This window comes from Myxine glutinosa, chromosome 5 (assembly GCF_964187855.1).
Source record: "Myxine glutinosa chromosome 5, kmMyxGlut1.1, whole genome shotgun sequence".
NCBI lineage: Eukaryota > Metazoa > Chordata > Myxini > Myxiniformes > Myxinidae > Myxine > Myxine glutinosa.
Window position 1 is genome coordinate 88,914,110 of NC_136265.1, and position 13,527 is coordinate 88,927,636.

The following is a 13,527-nucleotide window of genomic DNA, read 5'->3' on the forward strand; positions in this document are numbered from 1 at the left end:
ATTTACACAGGAAAGAGGAAGAACAATCGGCAATTCCCAAAATTCAAAATGTGAGGAGGAAGAGGTTGCCAGACGGTACTTTCAGATAGAGAGAGAGAAAGATTTGTCAGGATTGAAGGAAATATTTCAAGTGTTTGACCAGTTTGTGATTTGTTTAGACCTGGAAAAAACACCACAATAAATCTATCCGAACTCGACATGGACCTCGACACCCAATCCCATTGGCAGAGACAAACCCCCTTTGGGGAGGGGGGCAAATTAATTAGCTACAACCTCCATCATGTGACTCTTTGGTTGAGATTGGATGAGGAACAACCAAATGTATCGCGGACAAAATCGTGAGACAGTCAGACAGACACTAAATTGCCTATTTTAGTACGATATGTGTATCATAAAAGAAGGTTATCCATGGAAACATTGAAAAGCCCACTGTGTGCACAGCACCGCCTATACCATGAGCTACAATGCTCCTCACAAAGATGTTTAAAACCCAAAATCTCCACAACTCTTCCTCCACTCAAGATGTTTAAAACCCGAAATCTCCACAACTCTTCCTCGACTCACGAAGATGTTTAAAACCCCAAATCTCCACAACTCTTCCTCCACTCAGAAATATGTTTAAAACCCGAAATCTCCACAACTCTTCCTCGACTCACAAAGATGTTTAAAACCCCAAATCTCCACAACTCTTCCTCCACTCAGAAATATGTTTAAAACCCGAAATCTCCACAACTCTTCCTCGACTCACGAAGATGTTTAAAACCCCAAATCTCCACAACTCTTCCTCCACTCAGAAATATGTTTAAAACCCGAAATCTCCACAACTCTTCCTCTACTCAGAAATATGTTTAAAACCCGAAATCTCCACAACTCTTCCTCGACTCACGAAGATGTTTAAAACCCGAAATCTCCACAACTCTCCCTCTACTCGCGGTCACGACTCACTTTGTATAAAAGTTTCTGTCGCTGCTCATTTCCAGTGAACCAGACCCACGCTTCATCCACGCAGACTCTTCTTCTCTTTTACATTCCATGTTACTTCTACTTCTATCGAATACTCTCGATCGTTATCTCATCCCATCGCATATTAACCTCGTTCTTTCCAGTTTAAAAGTTTTATTCACAAAAATATTAAACCCTGAATAAAAACGAGGAGGAAAAAAGGAGGTTTGACATGCCAAGCTAGAGGATACACCTTCCTCGAGGTGTCTTGAAGACTTAGAGAGAAGATTGATTTCGAAGCTTGAAATTCGGTTAAACACCAATGGTGACGGAGCGTCACTTGATGGTTGAGAACCTTCCGAAGATTGTGGACATGTGGTTGTTGTTGAGTGTTGACTTGTGTTTAGTTGTTGTTGGGTCATCGGTGTAGCCTGTGATTGCTGGTTTGTATCATTGCTGAGAATGAGGCTGTGCCGATGATGCAGTGCCCCCTGTTGGTTTGTATCATTACTGAGATTGTGGTTGTGCCGATGATGCAGTGCCCCCTGTTGGTTTGTATCATTGCTGAGATTGTGGTTGTGCCGATGATGCAGTGCCCCCTGTTGGTTTGTATCATTGCTGAGAATGAGGCTGTGCCGATGATGCAGTGCCCCCTGTTGGTTTGTATCATTGCTGTGAATGAGGCTGTGCCGATGATGCAGTGCCCCCTGTTGGTTTGTATCATTGCTGAGAATGAGGCTGTGCCGATGATGCAGTGCCCCCTGTTGGTTTGTATCATTGCTGAGAATGAGGCTGTGCCGATGATGCAGTGCCCCCTGTTGGTTTGTATCATTGCTGAGAATGAGGCTGTGCCGATGATGCAGTGCCCCCTGTTGGTTTGTATCATTGCTGAGAATGAGGCTGTGCCGATGATGCAGTGCCCCTTGTTGGTTTGTATCATTGCTGAGAGCGAGGATGTGTCGATGATGCAGTGCCCCCTGCTGGTTTGTATCATTGCTGAGAATGAGGCTGTGCCGATGATGCAGTTCCCCCTGCTGGTTGGTATCATTGCTGAGAATGTGGTTGTGTCGATGATGCAGTGCCCCCCAGCTGGTTTGCATCATTGCTGTGAATGAGGCTGTGCCGATGATGCAGTTCCCCCTGTTGGTTTGTGTCATTGCTGAGAATGTGGCTGTGCCGATGACGCAGTGCCCCCTGCTGGTTTGTATCATTGCTGAGAATGAGGCTGTGCCGATGATGCAGTGCCCCCTGTTGGTTTGTATCATTGCTGAGAATGAGGCTGTGCCGATGATGCAGTGCCCCCTGTTGGTTTGTATCATTGCTGAGAATGAGGCTGTGCCGATGATGCAGTGCCCCCTGCTGGTTTGTATCATTGCTGAGAATGAGGCTGTGCCGATGATGCAGTGCCCCCTGTTGGTTTGTATCATTGCTGAGAGCGAGGATGTGCCGATGATGCATTGCCCCCTGTTGGTTTGTATCATTGCTGAGAATGAGGCTGTGCCGATGATGCAGTGCCCCCTGTTGGTTTGTATCATTGCTGAGAGCGAGGATGTGCCGATGATGCAGTGCCCCCTGCTGGTTTGTATCATTGCTGAGAATGAGGCTGTGCCGATGATGCAGTGCCCCCTGCTGGTTTGTATCATTGCTGAGAATGAGGCTGTGCCGCTGATGCAGTGCCCCCTGCTGGTTGGTATCATTGCTGAGAATGTGGTTGTGTCGATGATGCAGTGCCCCCTGCTGGTTGGTATCATTGCTGAGAATGTGGTTGTGTCGATGATGCAGTGCCCCTGCTGGTTTGTATCATTGCTGAGAATGAGGCTGTGCCGCTGATGCAGTTCCCCCTGCTGGTTGGTATCATTGCTGAGAATGTGGTTGTGTCGATGATGCAGTGCCCCCTGCTGGTTGGTATCATTGCTGAGAATGAGATTGTGTCGATGATGCAGTGCCCCCTGCTGGTTTGTATCATTGCTGAGAATGAGGCTGTGCCGATGATGCAGTTCCCCCTGCTGGTTGGTATCATTGCTGAGAATGTGGTTGTGTCGATGATGCAGTGCCCCTGCTGGTTTGTATCATTGCTGAGAATGAGGCTGTGCCGATGATGCAGTGCCCCCTGTTGGTTTGTATCATTGCTGCGAATGAGGCTGTGTCGATGATGCAGTTCCCCTGCTGGTTTGTATCATTGCTGAGAATGAGGCTGTGTCGATGATGCAGTGCCCCCTGTTGGTTTGTATCATTGCTGAGAATGAGGCTGTGTCGATGATGCAGTGCCCCCTGTTGGTTTGTATCATTGCTGAGAATGAGGCTGTGTCGATGATACAGTTCCCCCTGCTGGTTTGTATCATTGCTGAGAATGAGATTGTGTCGATGATGCAGTGCCCCCTGCTGGTTTGTATCATTGCTGAGAATGAGGCTGTGCCGATAATGCAGTGCCCCCTGCTGGTTTGTATCGTTGCTGAGAATGTGGTTGTGCCGATGATGCAGTTCCCCCTGTTGGTTTGTATCATTGCTGAGAATGTGGTTGTGTCGATGATGCAGTGCCCCCTGCTGGTTTGTATCATTGCTGAGAATGAGGCTGTGCCGATAATGCAGTGCCCCCTGCTGGTTTGTATCGTTGCTGAGAATGTGGTTGTGCCGATGATGCAGTGCCCCCTGCTGGTTTGTATCATTGCTGAGAATGTGGCTGTGCCGATGATGCAGTGCCCCCTGTTGGTTTGTATCATTGCTGAGAATGTGGCTGTGCCGATGATGCAGTGCCCCCTGTTGGTTTGTATCATTGCTGAGAATGTGGCTGTGCCGATGATGCAGTGCCCCCTGTTGGTTTGTATCATTGCTGAGAATGTGGCTGTGCCGATGATGCAGTGCCCCCTGTTGGTTTGTATCATTGCTGAGAATGTGGCTGTGCCGATGATGCAGTGCCCCCTGTTGGTTTGTATCATTGCTGAGAATGAGGCTGTGTCGATGATGCAGTTCCCCCTGCTGGTTTGTATCATTGCTGAGAATGAGGCTGTGCCGATGATACAGTGCCCCCTGTTGGTTTGTATCATTGCTGAGAATGAGGCTGTGCCGATGATGCAGTGCCCCCTGTTGGTTTGTATCATTGCTGAGAATGAGGCAGTTAAGCTGTGTCTGGTCTGTGGTCCAATCTTACTATAATTCACCAAAGGTCCGTCCGTCCGTTCCCAGGTACCGCAAAAACGGCTCAACCGATCGCAACGAAATTTTGTGTGGGTAATCCTGGGATGGAGATGGTTGCTGTGGTTGTTGCTGCCTGATGAATGACTTTGGTTTTCGCTTACAATAAACCTTTGTTAATGAACTTCGAGGAGTGATACTGGATCCTGGGGACATTACATAATTGGCGACGAGGAAAACTACATTCTTGAAATGGCGGGTTATGGAAAATTGACGAATTCCAGCCGGAGAGAGAGTCGTGGGAGGCCGGCATTGAGAGACATTCATTCTTCTGTGAGGCGAACCAGATCACAGAGGAGAACAAAAAGAGGGAGGTATTGCTGTCTACCGTCGGAGCAGAAGTATACCAGGTAATGCGATCGTTGGTGTCACCTTCCAAGCCTGGAGAGGTAACATACGAGGAGATTGTGAAGAGGATGAAGGAACATTATTCTCTGAGGCCACATAATTGAGGGGGCGTGCAGCAGCCAGGACAGGCTATAAGTGCACACACACCTCACGAAACCTCGAGAAATGAGTGAGCATTGTGAGTATGGAGCCCTGTTGGAGGAAATTATGCTGGACCAGTTCACCTTTGGGGTGAGGAATGAGGCTCTGCAGAATAAATTGTTGGAGTCTGATCTAGGATTGGGGCAGCCTATCGAGTTTCGAGAAAGCCTTGGCTCATGAGGTGACAAAAGGCGGAGTGGCGGCGATTCGTGAAGTGGCGAGAGGATTGGCGTTGAATCAAGTGTTGATGCAGGACTCAACATGCTGTCCTGGAGGAGCAAGCTTACGGAAGAGTCTGATTCAGCTCGAGCAAGAATGGGTTGCTGGAGGTGTGGAGGCAGAACATGCTTCAGAAATCTTCTGATTTCGGAACGAGAAGTGTTTCCAATGTGACAAAGTGGGCCACGTTGCCCAACGCTGTATAACAAAGCCAGCGGTCATGCAGGTGGGCAAGCCAAAGCCGTCACGTCAGCAGTCACAGTTGCAGCACTTGGAGCTGTCGGGCATGGGCGAGGTCGATGATAACCAACCACCAATGGGGGTTGGTGCCATGGTGGACGCAGTGAGGTGGAGTACAATGTAATCTCCCATACACCGGGTGCCAGAGTCCATGTGTGTACACTCAACATTGTAGGTGTGAACTTTACGATGGAGATTGACACGGGGGCGTCATGCTTTGTCATCAACCAAACAGTTTTTGACTCACTCGCACAGAAGCCTGCCCTGCTGTCATGTCATCAAATAATTAAAATGTTTACAGGTGAGCAAGTCCCAGTACTCAGTCAAGTCGATGTAGAGGTGGTGTTCCAGGGACAGAAATGGAGTTTGGGACTAGTCATAACAAAAACGGGTCCGAGCTTGATTGGCAGGAACTGGCTGGAGAAGCTGAGATTGAACTGGTCGGAAATCAAGCAGTTGCAGTATGCTGGGGGCCAAGGACAAGCCTGATAAGGGAATACAAGGATTTGTTTAATATGGGAGTAGGACAAGTCAAGGGTATGAAGGCAAAGCTGGGAATCAGAGAAGGAGGAAGGATTGGACCGTTTAGAGTCTGAGGGAATAATCGAGAAAACCAATTATTTATGCGTTGTTAGCGCACCCTCTGCTGAACATTAGCTTTCCAGGTAGCCCAAATCCAGGAACTGAAAATTGCTATGGCAACTGCGCCAGCTCTACGATTGCCTAATTATGACAAACCATTCTTCCTTTACTCGCATGAGACTAAGGGATTTGCTCAGGCTGTGCTGGCGCAGATGCATGGAAGAAAAATGTGACCAGTGGCTTACTACAGCACCAGATTGGACCCCGTAGCACGAGGATTTCCACAATGCTTACAGGCGGTAGCTGCAGCTTCATCCGCAGTAGAGGCCATGACTATGATAGTCTTGGGACAGTCATTAATCCTACGTGTTGCACACGCAGTTGCAGCAGTTCTCCTTAGAGCAGGAACACAACACCTTTCAGCGTCACGAGCAAAAACATACGAGTTAGTCCTACTCGCACCGTCCAACCTCACTATCCAGTGTTGCCCACCATTTGATCCAGTCTCTTTGTTGCCGACGGCCGAAGATGGTAACCCCCCATGATTGTGCTGAAATTGTTGCACATACATTAACACCACGCATTTATTTGAAGGACGTCCCACCGTCAAATGCGGATTTGATACTGTACGTGGACGTATCGTCATCACGGGCAATTGACGGCTCATCAAGAACAGGATATGCGGTGTGTGCCGATCCGAGACGTTAGAAAGTGGAAAATTGCCAAATAATTATTCTGCACAACAGGCAGAGATTGTTGCTTTGACAAGAGCTTGTCGCCTAACAGAAAACAGGGAAGTAGCTATTTTCACTGACCAGGTACACGCACAGTGTTGCGCATGACTTTGGCGCCCTCATGAGGGAGAGAGGATTTTTGTCATCTTCGGGAGGCCGAATTAAGAATGGGGATTTGGTAGCTAATATTTTGGATGCCATCCTTTTGCCATCTGCCATTGCAGTGACTAAGTGTGAAGCCCATACAAGGGAGACAGATGACATTTCACGGGGAAATGCAAGAGCAGATGAAGCAGCACGAATTGCAGCTAATTCCGACCAAATCCGAGTAATGGTAAAGGTGGTTGTGACAACTCCTCAAAGCAGTCCAACATTAGAGGATGTAAGTGCAATACAAACAGTCATTGGTAACCAGGAAAAGGATACCTGGGTCAACGTGAGGTGCACATATGATGTTGAGTCCAAATTGTGGGTTTCTCGTGATGGACGTGTGGTGGTTCCACGTGAATTGTTACCTTGGCTTGCTCGTCGAGCCCATGGTGTGGCACATACGAGCAAAGGAGGGATGTGTTTGTCTGCCACAAAACAGTGGTGTGCACCTGGGTTTACACCTGTGGCGGAACAGTGTTGTGCTACTTGTCATGTTTGTCAACAGTATCATCCAGGGAAAGGGGAAAGGACTGAGCAAGCAGCTCACCCTAAACCATTCGGCCCGTTCGTACATTTACAATTAGATTTCATCCAAATGGAGAAATGTTGTAGATATGAATTCGTTCTAGTGATCGTTGATATGTTCACGAAATGGATTGAGGCTTTTCTCTGTCATCATGCATATGCAAAAGCAGTCGTCAAAATTTTGATGCAGGATTTTATTTGTCGGTTTGGGGTGCCTTGCAAAATCTCTTCCAACCAGGGAACACATTAGGAGGGGGAAAATGTGGGGTCTGGGACACATTAAATTTAACATTGAAGTCAATGGGGGAAAAGGGAAAAACTTATTGACTCACACCCCCCCTCTCTCATAAAATGACACCCCCTTTTCTCTCAAAATAATTGCGCCCTCTTTTTACGAAGCTAATTTACCAACTACTAAAACACATAGAATTTTAAATTGAAGTCAATGGGGAAAGAGCTTAAAAACTTAATAACTCACTGGATTTTCAACCAGATTTCATGCTCTTTTGGGACAACCTATTTACAAATATTAAATCCTCAATAGACCTAACTACTACTCATAGGTTCAAGCTCACCTCAAATTTAACATTGAAGTCAATGGGGAAAAGTATGGAAGCTTATTGACTCAAACCACCTATCTTGAAAAATTACACCTTTTTCTCTCATTAAATTACGCTCCCTTTTCTCCCTCCTACGCCCCACCCACTTTTTAATAAGCCCCACCCACTTTCCTTAAACCTTTCCCAGGCATGCCAGTCTCGAAAAATTACATCCTTTTTCTCCCTGCATTGAACTTATTAACTACCCTCATTTTTCATTATACTCATGCAAAGACCCAACGAATATTTGTTTCATTTTTAGGTAAAAATTTAATTATCTTAGAAGAACAATCACCATCTAGAATATTGACAAATGTTAGATTAGAATTTAACTCTCTGTTTAGGTATCGCCGTTGAGCTGATATGAAATGATAAACTTCTCTTAATGCCCTTGTCTGACCCCCTCCTGAACCACATAACATTTTGAGATTATAGTAAATTATTTTCCCCTCGAACCTATGAGGGGAAAACCTATGAGTCGAACTCGAACCTATGAGTAGTCGTCAGGTCTATTGAGGATTTAATATTTGTAAATAGGTTGTCCCAAAAGAGGGTGAAATCTGGTTGAAAATCCAGTGAGTTATTAAGTTTTTTTTAGCTCTTTCCCCATTGACTTCAATTTTAAATTATATGTGTTTTCGTAGTTGGTAAATTGGCTTCGTAAAAAGTGGGCGCAATTTTTTGAGAGAAAGGGGGTGTCATTTTATGAGAGAGGGGGGTGTGAGTCAATAGGTTTTTCTCTTTTTCCCCATTTACTTCAATGTTAAATTAAATGTGTCCCAGACCCCTCATTTCCCCCCTACTCACATTTCACAGCAAAAAATGTCCAAGAACTGTGTAAAGCCATGTAGATAAAGCAACATCTTCATTGCTGTTATCAATTTGTTATGGTTACCCTAACAACCCTAACAAATTGACTATGTTAGTACAAAGTGTTCTGGTGGGTAAAGCTCAAGATATATATTCGGTTTTATCGATTGACCAATGTGCAGATTATGAGATCATGAAGAAAGCCATTCTCAAAGCCTATGAATTGGTCCCTGAAGCTTACCGACAAAAATGTAGGAATAACCGGAAGAGGGAGAGTGAGACCCATGTGGAGTTTGCGAGAATGAAGGAAACGATGTTTGATAGGTGGTGTGACTCGAAGGAGATTGGGGAAGACTTCCACCATTTACGACAACCAGATTAGAAGTTGGTACTTCACTTATTTTTCAAGATATTCCGCTCACAATGTTCAGACATACATGGCGGCGGCCATCTTGGATTTTGACGTGGGTTGCACCCACACACCAGATTAGAATTCGGTCCTTCGCATACGCACGCATGTACGCACGCCCGCACGCATGGACGGACGCACACACAGACAGAGGGGAAAACCATAGTCCCCCTTTTGCTCCGCAGTGCGACGGGGAACAAAAACCCACAACTGAAAACCGACAGCCCCTCCCCCCTGCCCCAGATTTGTCCCTCGTCACAGAAAATCGTTTCTCTGTAATCTGTGTTGGAGGACATAGATGTGGATGAATTCCTGCCCTTGCCGACTGACCCAGAAACTGATATGGCTGAGCCGCAAAAATTAGTACTTCCCTCCCCCCCTGAAGATGGCTGATTCCCCTGCCTCCCCACCCCCTCCCTCAATGGACTATGTCCCATCCGATAATGTGGAGGGATGTGATGATGGTGAGGAAGTAAATGATGAAAACCAGTGTGACACAACATCTGAGTCATCTGATATAGATGACTCAGTTAGTGAATGTGGTGGTTTTAAAGAAGAAGGAACCCCTCCAATCCCTCCCTCTGAGATAAAAAGGTTTTCTTTAGGGCACATTCCGTAAAAGGAATATTGTCAAAGGAACCTTTTTCCGGAGCTACCTGATTTTATACATTCCACTAGGTTGATGATAAAACGGCCCAATGATTTTAATTTCAATTCCTCCCAACGTCACCGGTTAAAGAAGTGTATACAAAAAGCTAAGAATGAACGCCTATCAAAAAATTGAATGGTTGTCACTCCCCCTTGTAGTTGTAATGAGTTTCTCGATTTGTAGCTTGAATATTAACGAAGGATGTAGCTTGTCCGTAAAGTTCAAGTAAGAATTTTTTTATTACAGAAGAAAGTTGACATTTCCCTTTTACAAGAGACCCATGCCAACGACCGCTGTGTCGCAGAGTGGCGTAGGCTCTTCCCTGGCCTTTCCTTTTTTAGTAACAGTGACTCCCGTAAAGGCGGTGTAGCAATAATTATTAGGCCTTCGTTTTCCCCTTCATTGCTTAAATTTAACGAAATACAAAAGGGATCTCTAGCATCCTTAGAATACCACTACTGTGGAAAATTTTATACTATTTTTAATATCTATGCCCCAAGTACGCCTGTAGCTCGGCGAGATTTTTTAATGACCTTGGGACACACCTAACTTCCCTCGACAGCCAAAATGCCCTAAAAGACCAAGACAATCATGTTTGTATTGGTGGAGATTTTAATTGCACCCTCCAACCCCAGCTAGACAGGAACAGTGCAGAGCCCAATCCTGCCCTCCACAACCCCCCTCACCAAATTCTTAAACAAATGAATTTCACAGATATATGGCAGTTACAGCACCCATCAATCAGGCAATACACATGGTGTTGATGCATTCAGAATAATATTGTACTTGCTCACTTGGACAAGTTTTATGTTAACCCTCCACTTGAACACCTTGTTCTGTCATCCCAAATATGCCCATCAGGATTCTCGGACCACAACGCAATATTTCTCAAAATTTCTGCCCCTTTCCCGAAATGCAAGAGTGCTTTTTTGAAATTTAATAATAATTTACTTGATGATAGTACCTTTAAGGAATTTTTTCCTGAAATTTGGAATATCCTGGTTGCCTCCCAAGGGAATTTCCCAAACCTCAGACAATGGTGGGATAATGCCAAAACGCACATCAGACTTTTCATGCCACACATCAGCCAGAAATATCATGCGTATGGTGTTCAAGACGAAAAAAAACCACAACCTTACTTGAAGATGAAATCCCGGAATTGCAGGAACAGTTCCAGGGAACCGCAAGTGTGAGCTACCAGGAAATGAGGCAGCAAATTCATGGAAAAACGGCCTTACTGAATTCCATATCTGAAAGGCGAGCACAAAATGCTTTCTTACGCCTGAAGATGAGGTACATACATGACCTTGATGCTCCAACCAAATTCTTCTTCAGCATTAAAAGGGGGGCCTCTTCGTTAGTGATTACATGCTTGCTGCATGATGGGGGGAACTTCCTTTATGAAGATGGCAGAATCAGGGAAAGTGCCCGGAAACATTTTAAGCAACGGTTTATGCGGCACGACATTATCCTGGAGGCAATATCTGAACTTATTTCTAACCTTCCAACATTGGCGGAGGATCAGAAGCAGCAGTTGGAGGATCCTCTTAGTTTACCTGAGCGCACCGCTGCCTTGAAGGCCTTGGAACCTGATAAAGCCCCTGGACTGGATGGGCTGACTAGCGAATTTTTCCAACGTTTTTGGGACGCCATTGGACCTCACCTACTGCAGGTCTTGAATGAATGTTTAGAGGACGGACAACTGCTGTGGAGTTGCCGGAGAGCAGTCACCACTTTAATTCCTAAGAAAGCAGACACTCAACTTACAGAGTTTTGGCTTCCTATTTCTGTTTTATGTGCAGATTATAAAATTTTAACCAAAGCCTTGTCCAATCAAATGAAACCTTTTAGGAATGTACTAATAGGAGAACATCAATCCTTTTGTATCCCTGGACGTACTATTTTTAATAATGTCTTTCTTATCCATGATACCATTCGGTTTTGTAACAATTTTAATTAGAATGTTGGTCTGTTTTTTTATTGACCAAGGAAAAGCCTTTGATTGTATTGACCACATGTACCTTTTTAGAGTTTTGGAGAATTTCGGTTTTGGGCCTATTTTTATCTCGTATGTTAAGCTTTTGTATTGTAATATATACAGTGTTCTTAAAATTAATCAAGTATTGTGTAACCTGGTGTTGGCATAGCGGTTAGGGTGCCGGCTTGGGATCCTAGGATCCTGGGTTCGAATCCTGGTTGATTGCTGAATTAACGCCAGGGGGGTTGACTCAGCCTGTCATCCTTCCGAGGTCGGCAAATTGAGTACCAGCTTGCTGGGATGAATGATCACGGTGTGTACCCCCGATTTAGAATAGGTACACTGTATCCCTGTGCATCGTAAGAGCGCGACCAAGGGTTGGCGTCAGGAAGGGCATCTGGCCATAAAAACTTTGCCTCAAACAGGGAACCATGATTGTCATGGGGCCCGCAAGGCTAACCCCCGCTCTAGCGGGGAAAATGGCCTTTAAAACGATCATTCATTCATATATTGTGTAGCCCCATTGCTGTGCAACGGGGAGTATGGCAAGGTTGCCCGCTATCTGGACATTTATACTCTCTTGCCATCAAACCTCTTCTGCTCCAATTACATACGCACATTTCTGGCTTCACTGGATCAATTTTACCACACCGCTAAAAGTCTGTGCTAATGCAGATGATGTTTTTATTTTGGTTTAAAAAAATGCTGATGTCACTGCGGTGGCTCAGGCATTAAAGACATATTGTCAGGCTTGTTCAGGCCAGGTGAACTGGAAGAAGAGTGAAGCCCTTTGGATAGGACCTGGAGCTTGCACACCAATTGTCCTGCCAGGAGGAGTGAACTGGCAGCAAAATGGCATCAAATACCTCGGTATTTTCCTAGGAGACAACACCTTTGAGCAGCAGAACTGGATCGGATTACCGGACAAGGTAATGGCGAAACTAGCCCGTTGGAAAGGACTTCTTTCTCAACTTTCCTACCATGGAAGAACTCTCGTCATCAACAATCTCGTCGCCTCAATGCTATGGCATAAGATGATATGCCGATGAGATATGCCCACGAGATATGATACGCCCACGAGATGATATGCCTGGGAACCTTCTTATCACACTCCAAAAGAGCATTGTTGATTTTGTTCTGGAGTGGGAAACACTGGCTCCAACCCGCCGTGGCATACTTACCACTTACTGAAGGTGTACAAGGTCCCATTGACATCCGTAACCGGATTATGGTTTTCCGGCTTCATATCGTCCGTCAAATTTTATATGGAGATGAAGCCCTACTCTGGAGGCCTCTGGCTGACTGCATATTGCAGCTTGCATGCAAGCTGGGCTACTGCCGAGAACTTCTCTTGATGAACCCTCATCAAATCGATTTATCCTTGCTGCCCACCTTTTACCAAGGGGTGATGAACGCCTGGCAAGCCCTGTCCTTTTCCCATGAAATGGCAACATACAACATAGAAATGTTGTTGAATGAACCCCTATGCGACAACCCATTCCTGGAAAACAGTTTAAATAGTAGAGGACTCATTCAACCTTTTGTTGATGACAAGCTGCTGCAAGTAGAAGACCTCATGACAGAGTTTGGGAGCCGCTGGTTGAGTGCTGCTGCTGTGGCACAAAAAACTGGAATAAAATCTGTCAGGATCATCTCTCGGTTCCTTGAAGGGATATCCACTACATATCGTAGTACCTGCGAGAAACTTGGACCCTCCCCCGAGGAAACAACAGGTGACTTCCCTAAACTCCTTGTCTTCAGCCCGCCACTTCATCTGTCCCTTGGCCTGAACAGCCCTGATGATACTGCATTATCCCTTCCTTCCTTTCCAAAGAAAACTTTGTACAACATGTACGTTTATATGCAAAAACATTTTCTGAGCACCTGAGGCTTCGATGGAGGGATTTTTTACCCCCAATATCCCCCAACTGTCCCAATTGGCGAGGTTTTTATCTCTTGCCGAGTCCAAAGTATGTTGGAGATATTCAATGGAAGCTTGTACACTGGAT

At 45.6% G+C, this 13,527-nt stretch overlaps 1 protein-coding gene across 3 annotated transcripts in view; it reads right to left on the reverse strand.

Moving 5' to 3' along the window:
* LOC137427366 (uncharacterized) overlaps positions 1 to 13,527 on the reverse strand; it is a 420,191-nt gene that overhangs the window by 237,474 nt on the left and 169,190 nt on the right. The window contains exon 1 of one of the 3 annotated variants that reach the window (XM_078778331.1): positions 946 to 1,071. The exons of the other annotated variants lie outside the window; for them this stretch is intronic. The gene's annotated coding sequence lies outside the window, so the exon portion shown is untranslated. Of the gene's footprint in view, positions 1 to 945; positions 1,072 to 13,527 lie in introns of those variants that run through there. 3 annotated transcript variants of the gene reach the window in all.